This window comes from Argopecten irradians, chromosome 2, assembly GCF_041381155.1.
Source record: "Argopecten irradians isolate NY chromosome 2, Ai_NY, whole genome shotgun sequence".
NCBI lineage: Eukaryota > Metazoa > Mollusca > Bivalvia > Pectinida > Pectinidae > Argopecten > Argopecten irradians.
In genome coordinates, this window is record NC_091135.1 from 30,351,921 (window position 1) to 30,366,178 (window position 14,258).

The 14,258-nt window shown below is 35.8% G+C and overlaps 1 protein-coding gene across 1 annotated transcript in view; it reads left to right on the top strand.

Annotated features, from left to right (window-relative positions):
- LOC138315103 (adenylate cyclase type 2-like) overlaps positions 1-14,258 on the top strand; it is a 57,206-nt gene continuing 42,948 nt past the window's right edge. Inside the window, exon 1 of the mRNA XM_069255847.1 lies at positions 1-141. The gene's annotated coding sequence lies outside the window, so the exon portion shown is untranslated. The remainder of the gene's footprint in view (positions 142-14,258) is intronic.

The window sequence follows — 14,258 nt, forward strand, 5'->3', positions numbered from 1 at the left end:
CATCGGAGAAATAACTGATTCATGTGTTTGACGTTCAGAGGGAAGATGACGCGGAAGGTTTTACTTAAGCAGCACAATTCAACGTAAACATGGTTGATCGTGATTCTATGGCCATCGTCTGGTAACCATTGGTATATCAAGGTAAGTACAAGACTCTTTGTTAACGGGTCTGTCTTTATCACCATTTAGGACCTCTGCAATCTAATGATATCGTGTATGTCTACAACTGAATCAAAAGTTCATATGAATCATGGCTAAAATGACATTACAGTGGTAAGGCATTTCAATAATCAAAAATGTTTCTATTATTTACAAATTTGTTGGTGTTTATTTATTATCCGAACAACAAACATCATCCATGAAGTGACGCATTCTGTGGGCCTCTCGCTAGCTACAATAAAGAATACATTATGATTATACGGAAACATCATCCAAGCTTTCAGCTTTATTTGGCGCAGCTCCCGCGTAATTCAAATCTACGAATGATCTTATTGAACAGTACTAGTTATGCAGACCTACAAGCGTGTCGCAGGCCAGTATCGAGTTCAGAGGGTGATCCGCATGGTCTCCGGTCTCGATACCATCATAACGTCCATACTTAATGTGTTACGTGATGGAGAATATAGGTTTCACAATCTTGTTTAGTTTTATCGCGCATATAATTACCACTGGGTACCATTGTATGTTCTGATATATGGTATGTTTTGACCCTCTGTCTGGGCTATATTAGGTTATGGCCGCAGACGTTGGCCAAAATCTGAAGTCCAATCCTTGGAACTAACGTTTAAAGTATAAGCCTTTTTATATATGTCGTCTTTTATCATTTAATACCATGAACGGGTAAATCTGGTTTCTGTTCATTTGTATTTATATGATGCATTTATGATCCCGGTGGTAATATGATACGAAGGTTTATTTACCCGAAGGCCGAGGCAAATATTACATCTGAGGGTGAATAAACCTTCATATCACACTGTCACCAGGGACTTAAATTGTTTAGTAATTCGAAAATACACGAATCGACACTCTAGGATTAAATATTACTTACATACGCTTCGTCCGTCATTGTTGTACAATTGAAAGGGGAGATGACTCCGTGTGAAAGATGGGCGGTCACCATGAGGGCACGTGCCCCAGGGAAATAGGATGTTTTATTTCCATGTCTTAATTATGATATGTTTCACCTAATCATAAAAAACTGTGAGACATGAGATATAATAAATCTATTTATTTTGGGTTCATTATAATGATATTCTAATTTTTACTCTTTTTTTCCTATGTAATGTGTGTTTTGATGACGGGACTCATTAAAGATTTCCTATGTAATGTGTGTTTTGATGACGGGACCCATTAAAGATTTCCTATGTAATGTGTGTTTTGATGACGGGACCCATTAAAGATTTCCTATGTAATGTGTGTTTTGATGACGGGACCCATTAAAGATTTCCTATGTAATGTTTCCTATGTAATGTGTGTTTTGATGACGGGACACATTAAAGATTTCCTATGTAATGTGTGTTTTGATGACGGGACCCATTAAAGATTTCCTATGTAATGTGTGTTTTGATGACGGGACCCATTAAAGATTTCCTATGTAATGTGTGTTTTGATGACGGGACCCATTAAAGATTTCCTATGTAATGTGTGTTTTGATGACGGGACCCATTAAAGATTTCCTATGTAATGTGTGTTTTGATGACGGGTCCCATTAAAGATTTCCTATGTAATGTTTGTTTTGATGACGGGACCCATTAAAGATTTCCTATGTAATGTGTGTTTTGATGACGGGACCCATTAAAGATTTCCTATGTAATGTGTGTGTTTTGATGACGGGACACATTAAAGATTTCCTATGTAATGTGTGTTTTGATGACGGGACCCATTAAAGATTTCCTATGTAATGTGTGTTTTGATGACGGGACCCATTAAAGATTTCCTATGTAATGTGTGTTTTGATGACGGGACCCATTAAAATTTCCTATGTAATGTGTGTTTTGATGACGGGACACATTAAAGATTTCCTATGTAATGTGTGTTTTGATGACGGGACCAATTAGAGATTTCCTATGTAATGTGTGTTTTGATGACGGGACCCATTAAGGATTTCCTTTGTAATGTGTGTTTTGATGACGGGACCCATTAAGGATTTCCTTTGTAATGTGTGTTTTGATCACGGAACCCATTAAAGATTTCCTATGTAATGTGTGTTTTGATGACGGGACCCATTAAAGATTTCCTATGTAATGTGTGTTTTGATGACGGGACCCATTAAAGATTTCCTATGTAATGTGTGTTTTGATGACGGGACCCATTTAAGATTTCCTATGTAATGTGTGTTTTGATGACGGGACCCATTTAAGATTTCCTATGTAATGTGTGTTTTGATGACGGGACCCATTCAAGATTTCCTATGTAATGTGTGTTTTGATGACGGGACTCATTAAGGATTTCCTTTGTAATGTGTGTATTGATGACGGGACCCATTAAAGATTTCCTATATCATGCGTGTTTTGATGACGGGACTCATTAAAGATTTCCTATGTAATGTGTGTTTTGATGACGGGACCCATTAAAGATTTCCTATGTAATGTGTGTTTTGATGACGGGACCCATTAAAGATTTCCTATGTAATGTGTGTTTTGATGACGGGACTCATTAAGGATTTCCTATATAATGTGTGTTTTGATGACGGGACCCATTAAAGATTTCCTATGTAATGTGTGTTTTGATGACGGGACCCATTAAAGATTTCCTATGTAATGTGTGTTTTGATGACGGGACCCATTAAAGATTTCCTATGTAATGTTTGTTTTGATGACGGGACCCATAAAAGATTTCCTATGTAATGTGTGTTTTGATGACGGGACCCATTAAAGATTTCCTATGTAATGTGTGTTTTGATGACGGGACACATTAAAATTTCCTATGTAATGTGTGTTTTGATGACGGGACCCATTAAGGATTTCCTATATAATGTGTGTTTTGATGACGGGACCCATTAAAAATTTCCTATGTAGTGTGTGTTTTGATGACGGGACTCATTAAGGATTTCCTATATAATGTGTGTTTTGATGACGGGACTCATTAAGGATTTCCTATGTAATGTGTTTTTTGATGACGGGACCCATTAAGGATTTCCTTTGTAATGTGTGTTTTGATGACGGGACCCATTAAGGATTTCCTATATAATGTGTGTTTTGATGACGGGACTCATTAAGGATTTCCTATGTAGTGTGTGTTTTGATGACGGGACTCATTAAGGATTTCCTTTGTAATGTGTGTTTTGATGACGGGACCCATTAAGGATTTCCTATGTAATGTGTGTTTTGATGACGGGACCCATTAAGGATTTCCTATGTAATGTGTGTTTTGATGACGGGACCCATTAAGGATTTCCTTTGTAATGTGTGTTTTGATGACGGGACCCATTAAGGATTTCCTATATAATGTGTGTTTTGATGACGGGACTCATTAAGGATTTCCTATATAATATGTGTTTTGATGACGGGACCCATTAAGGATTTCCTATATAATGTGTGTTTTGATGACGGGACCCATTAAAGATTTCCTATGTAATGTGTGTTTTGATGACGGGACCCATTAAAGATTTCCTATATAATGTGTGTTTTGATGACGGAACCCATTAAAAATTTCCTATGTAATGGGTGTTTTGATGACGGGACTCATTAAAGATTTCCTATGACGGAACCCATTAAAAATTTCCTATGTAATGGGTGTTTTGATGACGGGACTCATTAAAGATTTCCTATGTAAAGTGTGTTTTGATGACGGTACTCATTAAAGATTTCCTATATAATGTGTGTTTTAATGACGGGACTCATTAAAGATTTATTATGTAATGTGTGTTTTGATGACGGGACTCATTTAAGATTTATTATGTAATGTGTGTTTTGATGACGGGACTCAGTAAAGATTTATTCAATGACATGTCCCCGAGCCACCTCCGCATTAACTTATTTAGTATCAAAGCGTGTCACAAAAAGTAGGCGGTGTATACACTGTATAGAAACATTTACGGTATAAACAGATATAGGTCAGCACTGAAAAATTAAAATATGGCAGGTTAAAACCTTACACCCTTCCACGTAGTCTGACTCTTGACATAGATCTCGTGACAGATGTTCACGACCAGTCATCATCAATGACATCTCCGACATCAATTCGGTAGTCATCATCGTCGCTGCTATCGCTATCTATTTTATGAAATTGTGGGTAAGATATAAAAACAAATATTCGACGTTACAAATGCCATCAAACAATCGCTGTTTGATTGAATTCAGGTTTTTAACTGGCTTTATGTTGTCCAGATGACAATTTGAATATATCTCAGATACCCATACCAAACTCCAAAAAGTCCAGTTGACAATCTAAATATATCTCAGATACCCATACCAAACTCCCAAAAAGGTCCAGATGACAATCTGAATATATCTCGGATACCCATACCAAACTCCCAAAAAGGTCCAGATGACAATCTGAATATATCTCGGATACCCATACCAAACTCCCAAAAAGGTCCAGATGACAATCTGAATATATCACAGGTACCCATACCCAACTCCTAAAAAGGTCCTGATGACTCGCCGTCAAATGAGGCTTGTCTTAAAATAAAACCAAAATTAGGTACCAAGAATGAAATATGTTGGCCTATTATCTAGTCCTGAAGATACATAAGTATACTTGAAGGGCATTGTATTTAAACTGCAACTTTATACTTACAGTGTGATCGCAATCGAGGGGATATGATAGTTCAGACAAATTGATACTGATTTAGAAATAAAAACATTTGGTTTGTTATTTCAAAATCCATTGAACAATACGCGACTTGTTGACAAAACATATTTCTATGTAATTTCTTCTAGGAATCACATAGAAAAAAGAAAATCAAGAATTATAGAACCATGTGCACAGGAAAAGTTGTCGTCAAAAATTTAAAAATTTATAATTTATCTTTATTATTATATAAATGCAAACATGTATACATGTAAGTACATTAACTGCTGTAACCACCCATAGAATATTGTCTCGCGAAAACGGAAATTAGCTAAAGAATAAGGCCATTTTGACAGACCGGTGTACATGTTTAATCCGCAGCCATTATTATTAATCATACCGTCGTAGTAAAAGTATAGCAGTCACTGACGTCATAAACGTGACACCTCGTGAACTAGGGCTTATATACGGACGCGTACAATGTCAGCTTTTGGGATCGTTTCAAAGTTAAAAGTATTTTATTTCCATTATAATGATGTTACTTGATATGTTGACTGTTAGACATAACACAAACAACTGGTTTTAATACCATTCCACACTAAAGGATAGTTGAAATCAAACTTTTCTTTTAATCTAATGAAGTATAAATGATATATTTCGGCTTTTCTTTCAAGTACATGTATTAACGTTGATGTACTTAGGTATCGTCCCTGGTAAGATGTGACACACAGATACGATACAAACGCAGTGGGGTTGTGCCATAGTCCATACCGATCTACCAAAACAATTTTGATCTGAGGCCATACTTGCACCAATGCTGTTGGGGTTTTTTTGAGGGGCGGGGGAAGGTCAACAACAATAATATGGATTTAGTGAATACATTCTAAGCCCCCAACGATAGAACAATAATTACTTAAGTGTGTATGATGATGAAACGTTTCAGTTGGCGAGATGGCAATAATCCTTAGGTGTGACTTTGTATGATGCTACAGAAGTACAATGTAGTAACGAAGTGGTCACACACAGACTAGAAAAAACCATATCAACAGCATCAACATCAAGGTATAAAACATGACTATTTTAATTGGTAAAGCTTAGAATTCCCGTATAGTTGATTATAAACGCGGGTTAAAATTTTCGTGGTTTAACTGAGAACGACAAAATTACATTCTCAGTGGTTTGCGCTCTGGCTTTCAGGATATATTTATGTATGATTAAACCATTTATAAATATTTCGTAGATCGTGTTCACAATCATGGCAATGTCTCGCGAAATCGCGATAATATCCCGCGAAAGAAAAACGGTATGATAAAAGGACACAGACTAATACCTCAAATTCTTATCCAGCATCTAAATGAGAAGTTGGATATCATTTGTACAAAGGATGCGATAATCCCGGACAACAGGATATCTTACATTTCCTTGAGCGTTAGGGATCTGCTAAATATGCTAAACAGTTGGATTCCCTAACTTGACCACAAACTTATTTAAAGCAAGAAAATGAATGAAAGAAAGAAAGAGGCATGAAAAACCATATCGAAAGACCAGTCAATATAATACACGTAAGAGGTTATCAGAAACTGTCTGTGGAATCTATCGACCATGCACCACTGCAACAATCTTCAAATCTCTTAGTATACCCATAGGATACAACACTAAAAGAGGAAACTGCGGAATGCTTGTACGAAATTGGTTGCAATGTAGTTTGTGTTTGTTAACATCACAAAAACGTTATTTTATAGTCCAAGTAGGCAGAAAATTCAGAAAACAAAGCATGAGTAATCTTAACTTGGAAGCATAGATGGGGACGCGTTAAACTATCGCTGTCGACACAAACACATGGTCGTCATGCCACTTAATAGCAATTCAAACAAGACTTCCCACTGTCAACAACCGACCATTGGGGAACTAGAACATTGTAACATTGGAGGAGCAGTATCATTGTGTTTGGGTTGGGATGGTATATGAGCCACCTTGGTTTATGTTTTAAGTCCTGATCGTTATAGAGCTTTGTTGATTCTCCTCTTCACAAAGGATGGTTTCTCATTTGAGTATTCAACAAAATCAATCTGTTAATGTATCCGCCTTAGGGAGCCGTACGTGTGGCGAGTTTACATCGGGAAACACTCCACTGTCATGTATTTAACGTTATCGCTCCTTCTCCTCGACTCCAATACCTATCGGAACAACGATTATCATTGATTTATAACGGAATAAAATCACCTGATATGTGTTTCAAGTAAATTAAACTAGCGAAAGGTGTAAATGAAATAGTGCCCCATTTGTCGACAGGTCTATTTTGAAGGTGTTTGTTTACATGTGGTATCGGCGGTCTCCAGTAATACTAGCTAGTAATGCTAGGGGCATTGTACAGTTCATATTTCCGTTCTCTTAATGATATATCACACCATTTTTCATACTCTAATCACTCGCCAAAATTGCTGAGAAATCAGACAGTGGTTCGTGGTTCGTCCTTCTAGTAGTGGTCAGTTACTAAGTAGGACCATTTCCACATTTAACCACTAACACAATCTGTTCGTCTAATACTTATCATTAGTGGTCAGTAAGACCACGTACAGGTGTGTCATGTTTCTATGATGCCAGGTAAATCATTTAGACAGGGTGTATATAATTGAAGACAATGAGAGAGACACCTTACTAACCACAGATATTTCTAATCAAATATTATGTATCCTCACTCTTGCCAATAAACTATGGCCATTTGATTAATTATTTCATTCTGCTGCTTTTGCAAACAAAAACAGTTCATGAACGTTTCTGCTGAGGTTCTATTTACAACATGCGATTGATTGTTTTGATTACATGTTTTACCATGGTGAGAAGTAATATGTCTAACGATAATTACGTTAATATTATTCAGTTGTACGGCGTATGTATTTTTGCGAGTCCTGGATGCACTAAATGTCTATGTTGTATATTATTTTCCTTTTTTCTTTTATCATTGACTTTATATACCTTTAGGGTCCCGTTTTTAAAGTCTCCCTATCGGTGATGTAGGCAGTGTCTTCAGTCTGTTTCATGTGGCTAATTACAGTTATGTACTTATATACTGGGTGGGTCTCCGATCGCCCATATTCACTTAGCAATGACATGTAAGCCTCAGTGTTTTTTTACCGCACCACAAATCGATTAATGTTCATATGCTTCAAACACAGATATATCATGACCTAGCTTTCATACACGATTTTAAGGGAAAAGGGTTATCAAGATCATGTTATTAGCTTACTTTGTAACTATTTGATGTGTAGAAATTATATCCCTACACCCAGTTAAATTTAACATCGCATAGTTTTCGAAATCGTAATATTGAAACATCGAAGATCGACACAGTACAAAAGTATTATCTAAATCTGAAATCAATACCACAAAGACACCGTTACCTATTGGTTAAAAAGAGAAATTGTTTCTAGTTTATTGATAACATCGCCCGGCCGGCGTAGCACGTTCATAGATTTCAATTTTATCGTCCATGTCAAATGCGGGCTAAAATAGAAGAAAGCTTGTCTTTTTGTCCGGAATAGATTTGTGTTAATTACCCACTATCTGGATTAAACTTTTTTGTATTTATTTGAATATATTATTAGCCCAAGACAAGGTCAAGTGACCTGATAATAACTACATGTAATGGTGCAATTGAAGATCATTATCTTTGCAGTGTTTTTTACTTCTACAAATATAAAATTATCAGACCGACATTCAATGTTGGAGTCTCTGAAGTATCCCAATTTTTAATGTGTTAATCACGATCAATAGATGTTATCGATCAGCCTAAATTAATTTCAGCAACCACTTTGATAAAGACGTCAATATTTGATATTCTATTGTCATACACTGCCAACCTTCTGTCACAGTTCGTATTTGTAGAGATTAAACGTTACATGTATGTTACATTATCTTGTCGACATGAAAAATTACAGTTGAAAATCCACCAGCAATGTCCGATTATCTATTATCATCATCAAACTCCATTTCCTCCTGTTGCAGATACAACGTAAATCGACAATAAATAAAGAGAATATTTCAATAAATATAAATTAAAAAGACGATTTCAAGCCGACTCCAGTAGGAATGTTTTGGTAGCATTATCATTGAAAGGGACTCCCATCGTTACACCTAAACGGGTTCGAACACATGATTTATGATAGTGAGACACACTTACCGAGATAAGACAGGCCTTTCTGCCAAAACACTATCATGGAGAGATGGTTACAGTTATATCAGAAATGAACGCAGAAGGGCTAATTGTATGGACTACAATTGACACTATAGGGACTTGTCTTCATCAAACTTTCTACTTGTTTCCTACCTTTTATTATATATTTTGTACTGTATAACCATTAAATAAAATAGTGTGCAAACCATCAATCAAACTAGGGAAAAAACTACCTTACTCATCCACTATGCGAGCATGCGACACTTTCTTCTCATTTCAGCTAGAAGGAAATATATGTTAACGCAGTAAGTTCTGCGATAATACAACATAAAGAGCATCATTTGTTGAAATATCCGAAAGTACACCAGCGATGTATAATAAAAATAAATTGTGTTGCCATATTAGCAACAGGATCGAGCACAAGTTTATTTCAACTTACAAACGCCCTCTCTGTTACAATTTACAATACATATAATATATACTTTCCGTTCTTCTCTTTTCTATATAACCTTACCAACTGCGAAATCGTTTACACTTGCGTAAACGCAGTGGTTGCTACGCAAGAATACACACACCGGAACACTAACTTCCGCAAGTAGTGTGAATGCGCATCAGATCAGGCCTATTGTATCTGTATTGACTAATCTTCAATATAATGCATGCATGAATGTAATGTAAATCTTAAACTATATATCAGAAAATAAAATATTTAACAAATATTGTATAAATGGGATCAAAAAAGGTATAGTTAATGTGGGACTATATTTTGTGTTCTCTCTGATTTTGACAACATTTCCCGACATATTGAAACCAGCAGTTCCGGAATTCCATCAATCGACCGGCTGTTTCAACAATCGTATAACATTGGAAAAAAATAGTTTTATTTTAGTTGAACACTTGATTTAAATGAAATGGTTGGTCGAAATGTAAATTTAATGAATGATTTTTATTTTTTGTTGTTGTTTACTGGTGTGTAAACTGCCTTTTTTACAGATATTTCAACATGACGCGTCATTTAAAATATTTGTACAAAAAATTCAGTTTACAAACCAGTAAACAACAAAAAATGATAAATCATTCCTTAATAAGATGGACTTTTTATTATTAATATCACAATCCAAAACTTTCAATTTTTCTAAAATGTTCGTCACATTCCCTGATAAAGGTGGCTTTCTCTATACATCTCATGCTTCCATATGAAAACTGGTCCTAAGGTCTGGCTGTTTATGATTGTGCATACAATGGTAATTTAACTATATACAAATAAAATGAAGATTATAACGATGATAATAAACGAGTTCATTTCCACTCAGGAACACTCTCTCTCACACACACACAAACACACACACCCATACACACCTCCACCCTCGCACTTACCCACACGTATCATCCTTTCCGCACACACATACCCCCTCTCACACCCTCACACACACGCACGTGCGCACAAACGTACAAAATATTATTTAATAAATTTCATAACTTATGAAGAAATTCATAAAGATAGGTGAAGGAGGAGAGGGACCGCATCAAAACCTATGTGTACTGGATATAAACCGCTGGGCATGAAAATGTATTTTCATCATTCGAACTAAATTCTTGACCAAAAAGTAGTATATTTAGGGGGGAAAAGGGGAAAATTTGAGATTGAGATTTCTGAATAATAACAGTTTCTGGATAAAAGCTACCACCTGTTTATAATTCCTCTAATTATTCCGTGTCATCTTGAGAGGCCGCCTTTATATGACCTAAGCTATTAAGTACAGTCCAATCAACCAACCAACCTGTTTACACAACTTCTTTTCTCAAGGATGGAGTATCGCCCGCTATGCACTTGACCGTTTGTAAAAAGAATTTCTAGTAACAGAATGCTTGTTTTGAACATATTCGTCCCCGACTCTCATTAAACATTTACCTTTTCGAACTCAGCACTGCCTCTCTATAAACAGACAGGGCTACAAAATGGCCATCGACCACACCATCTATAACTGATTTCCTTTGTCATGGCGTTACATGATACCAAATATAGCAGAGGCCGTTGGTAGTGTAGATGTAGGTTGTATTTTTGTCTAGGGTGAACCGTGTGATCGTTATCGACCAAGGTTCTCCGAGTATCTTTACGGCGAAAAGGTTGCTTGGCTTCCAATGCCACACTAAAACTGCCAAACGGCCCGCACGAACCGATGGGTTACGTGACGTCAACTTATACGTCGAATCAAATGGAAAATATGTAGATAGAATAATAATAAAGATATTTTACCAACGATGCGGTATGTCGAAGTATTGGTGAGTCATAGAGAAACAAAACTTATCAATTTACTTATTTCATCCCTTCAGATGTTGAGAATTCTGATTAATTCAATCTTGTGCATCTCTTTACAAAGCTTCTATACATTCAAGTTCATCTCTAGATATGTTGCAATATGCTTGCCTTAGTCAGAAATAACCAAACAATACTTGGACAAACGAAAGTCGAATTATTCAGCACAAACGCCGATCTCTCCGTACCTGCCTACCGTAGGTGATGGGCGTGATTGGGACTATAAAAGCAATGTCATGATACCTGATTTGTAGATATGTCAGTTATACAATTCACCAAAAAAGTGTGTAGTCTTGTAAACATGTTTTTGAGACATTGAATGTTTTTTTCCTCCACTAATAAACGTATGTGTGGAGTCTGACTGTGTACTGTATGACTTTGATAAGACAACATTTAATTTATTCAGCGATAGACGGCGTGTAAATGCGAGGAAAAAGTAAGGGACAAATTACTTATAAATATCGATAGTATATATGTTCCACAGTTACGTTAACACTTACACGTGACATTTGTTAATGTTAAACGTGGCGATTAAAACTTTCTTTAACTTGATATAGCTGTACAGTGGTGTTAAACTGATCAATATTTAAAACATTTCCCTACCAAGGTCACGTTCCTTATTATTCCTGACTTTTTTCTGTGTTGTGTTTTTTATCAAATTGACGACGATTGTGTCAGAAACCCGTGAGAAAATGAGGGCAAGACATTTTACTACTAGTATAAAAATACCTTATCAGGGTGGCTGAAACTATCTTTTACAGTGTCCCTGGCAGTTGGAAGTTAGTTCAAATCACCGCTATACAGATAGAACTAGAGTACAGTGTTTCTAATGATATTGTATACTATAACAGTGTTCACATTTAGTTGAAAAAAATATCGTTTGAGTTTCTTTTTTATTTTTATTTTTTTTTCAGTGTATAAGATAGAGGTGTTAATGCCATCGGAGAAATACCACACGCCTCCGGCTAGTAACGCATTAACCATATATAAAAACTCAAATGTATGTCTAAGAAAATGATAGAAATCGGCTATTGGGAATCTATTTGCGTTTCAAACACATAATTTATGAGAATTATTTTAAAGCTTTGACTGAAGTAACGTCTTCAATGGTTTAAACTTTTACTATTTGGAGAATGGTGTTTTATGATATCTTTAACAATGATAAATACCTTTGCCCATTACATAGAGCTGTCTCAATAAGGCATACAACCAAGGACACCCACACGGGCACGCTATCCCACTCTTACATGCTGAACATTAAGGTAATAGTCTGTTTATACTAGTGATATGGAGTATGCCTATATTTTACTTTTCACGGTGTACTTAAACATAACTAAGATACTAAACAATGTTATGCGTTGAGGATAACATTAGGTGTAACTATTTGAATCGTAAATTGTTGTGTGGCTTGTAATTTTTTTTTGCAAAATATCCGAAAAACTGTATATTTCACATGGTTCAAAATATATTTCTGTCACAAAATAGCCATGCCATTATGTTAACTAGTGTCTATACAATGCAGGTACAATTAGAGTTCCTTTAACCGGATTCGATTATTCAAAAGCAAGCGCATTGAGTCTTTTTTGACATTGTCGTACACATGGCGGTTGTAAATGATATCTCGCAATATGGCTTATAAAACGGAGGTTCCTACTACAATGTAATACCAATGCACTTTTTCAACGTTAAAATACCATCTGAGCATAAAGAAAATGATGTTTTTTGGAGAGCAAAAAATGTTAAAATTATCACGTAACTGTATTTTAAATGCATTTCCACAAATCTGCATTTTTTGCCACAAAAACAGTTGTTGAACTTATTTCTCAAAGCTAGTCTTCGTTTCATGTTTAGTGTTCCTAAATATTGAAATGCCGCCCTATATGTTATTTAAGCATTGGTTGTCATATTTTTGACATACATTTGTGTTAACATACATTGGATGTTCTAGCATATCCAGTGGTGAGCATTAGTTTATATTTTCTTTTTCTATTATACCCAAAAAATACAGCACGGAAGGTGCCGAGCTGTTCCGATTTTTTCCGATCAGGACGGATATCACCGAAGTTGTCACGTGATACAACTCCTTGTTGGTGCTTTTATGGATCTGATGAATCCACAGTCCCGCTTTGTATGTTTGACAACAGTTTATAGAGCGAAAACAGCATAAAATATAACTTTTAATAAAAAGTATTTGGCCTCGAAAAGGTGATAATCAACTACATGTGTACATGTATCTTAAAATATCAGTTTTTCGTCATGAAAATGCGCCTAAAAGCCGTAATATATTTCGTCTTCTAAATATTTGCCGACGAGAATCACGTTCTGTGAATACATGTAGATATACAAAATCTCAATGCATGCTTTCTTGGACGATTCAAGATTTTCGCCATTTTGTTACCAAAAAAAGTTAAATCAATAAGTATGACAGTTACCTAACTAACAGTTGAACAAACTAACCTTTTCAATTCCCCATTTAGCGGCTTTTCGTCCAATCGTGTGTTAAATACGCTAGATCTTAGACAGGGCGGTAATAACAAGATCCCATTACATGTACTCACACATGTTTTAAAAGGTATCTGTTAGCTTTACAATAATACTTTGCATAAATTGTTAAGGCACTTAATATGTTAATTTACATATTTACATGATTTTTCCCTACCATACATTTTTGATAATAAACTTGTTTATCTGTCATATTTCACGAGTCATGTAATATTCATTTTTGAGTAAACCTGTCAATCTAAAAAAAACTGTTTACATAAACATTTTTATGATAAACAAAATACACCAGACCGACAGTTAATCCTACATCAGACTACTGAACGCTACATGTACTATCTACTGAACATTTCACATCGCATGGGGTGTATTTCATGGTCTGAAAACTTGAGCCTAGTCAGCCAAGTCAGCCATGATGGATGCAGATTCCGACTCAGTCAGGTGTTTGTGTGTTTCGTGGTGTTCCTGCCACTAAATATGTTCCGTGTTTAAAATTTAGTGCGCCATTGGCTTGTCGAGCTCTGTCCTAACACA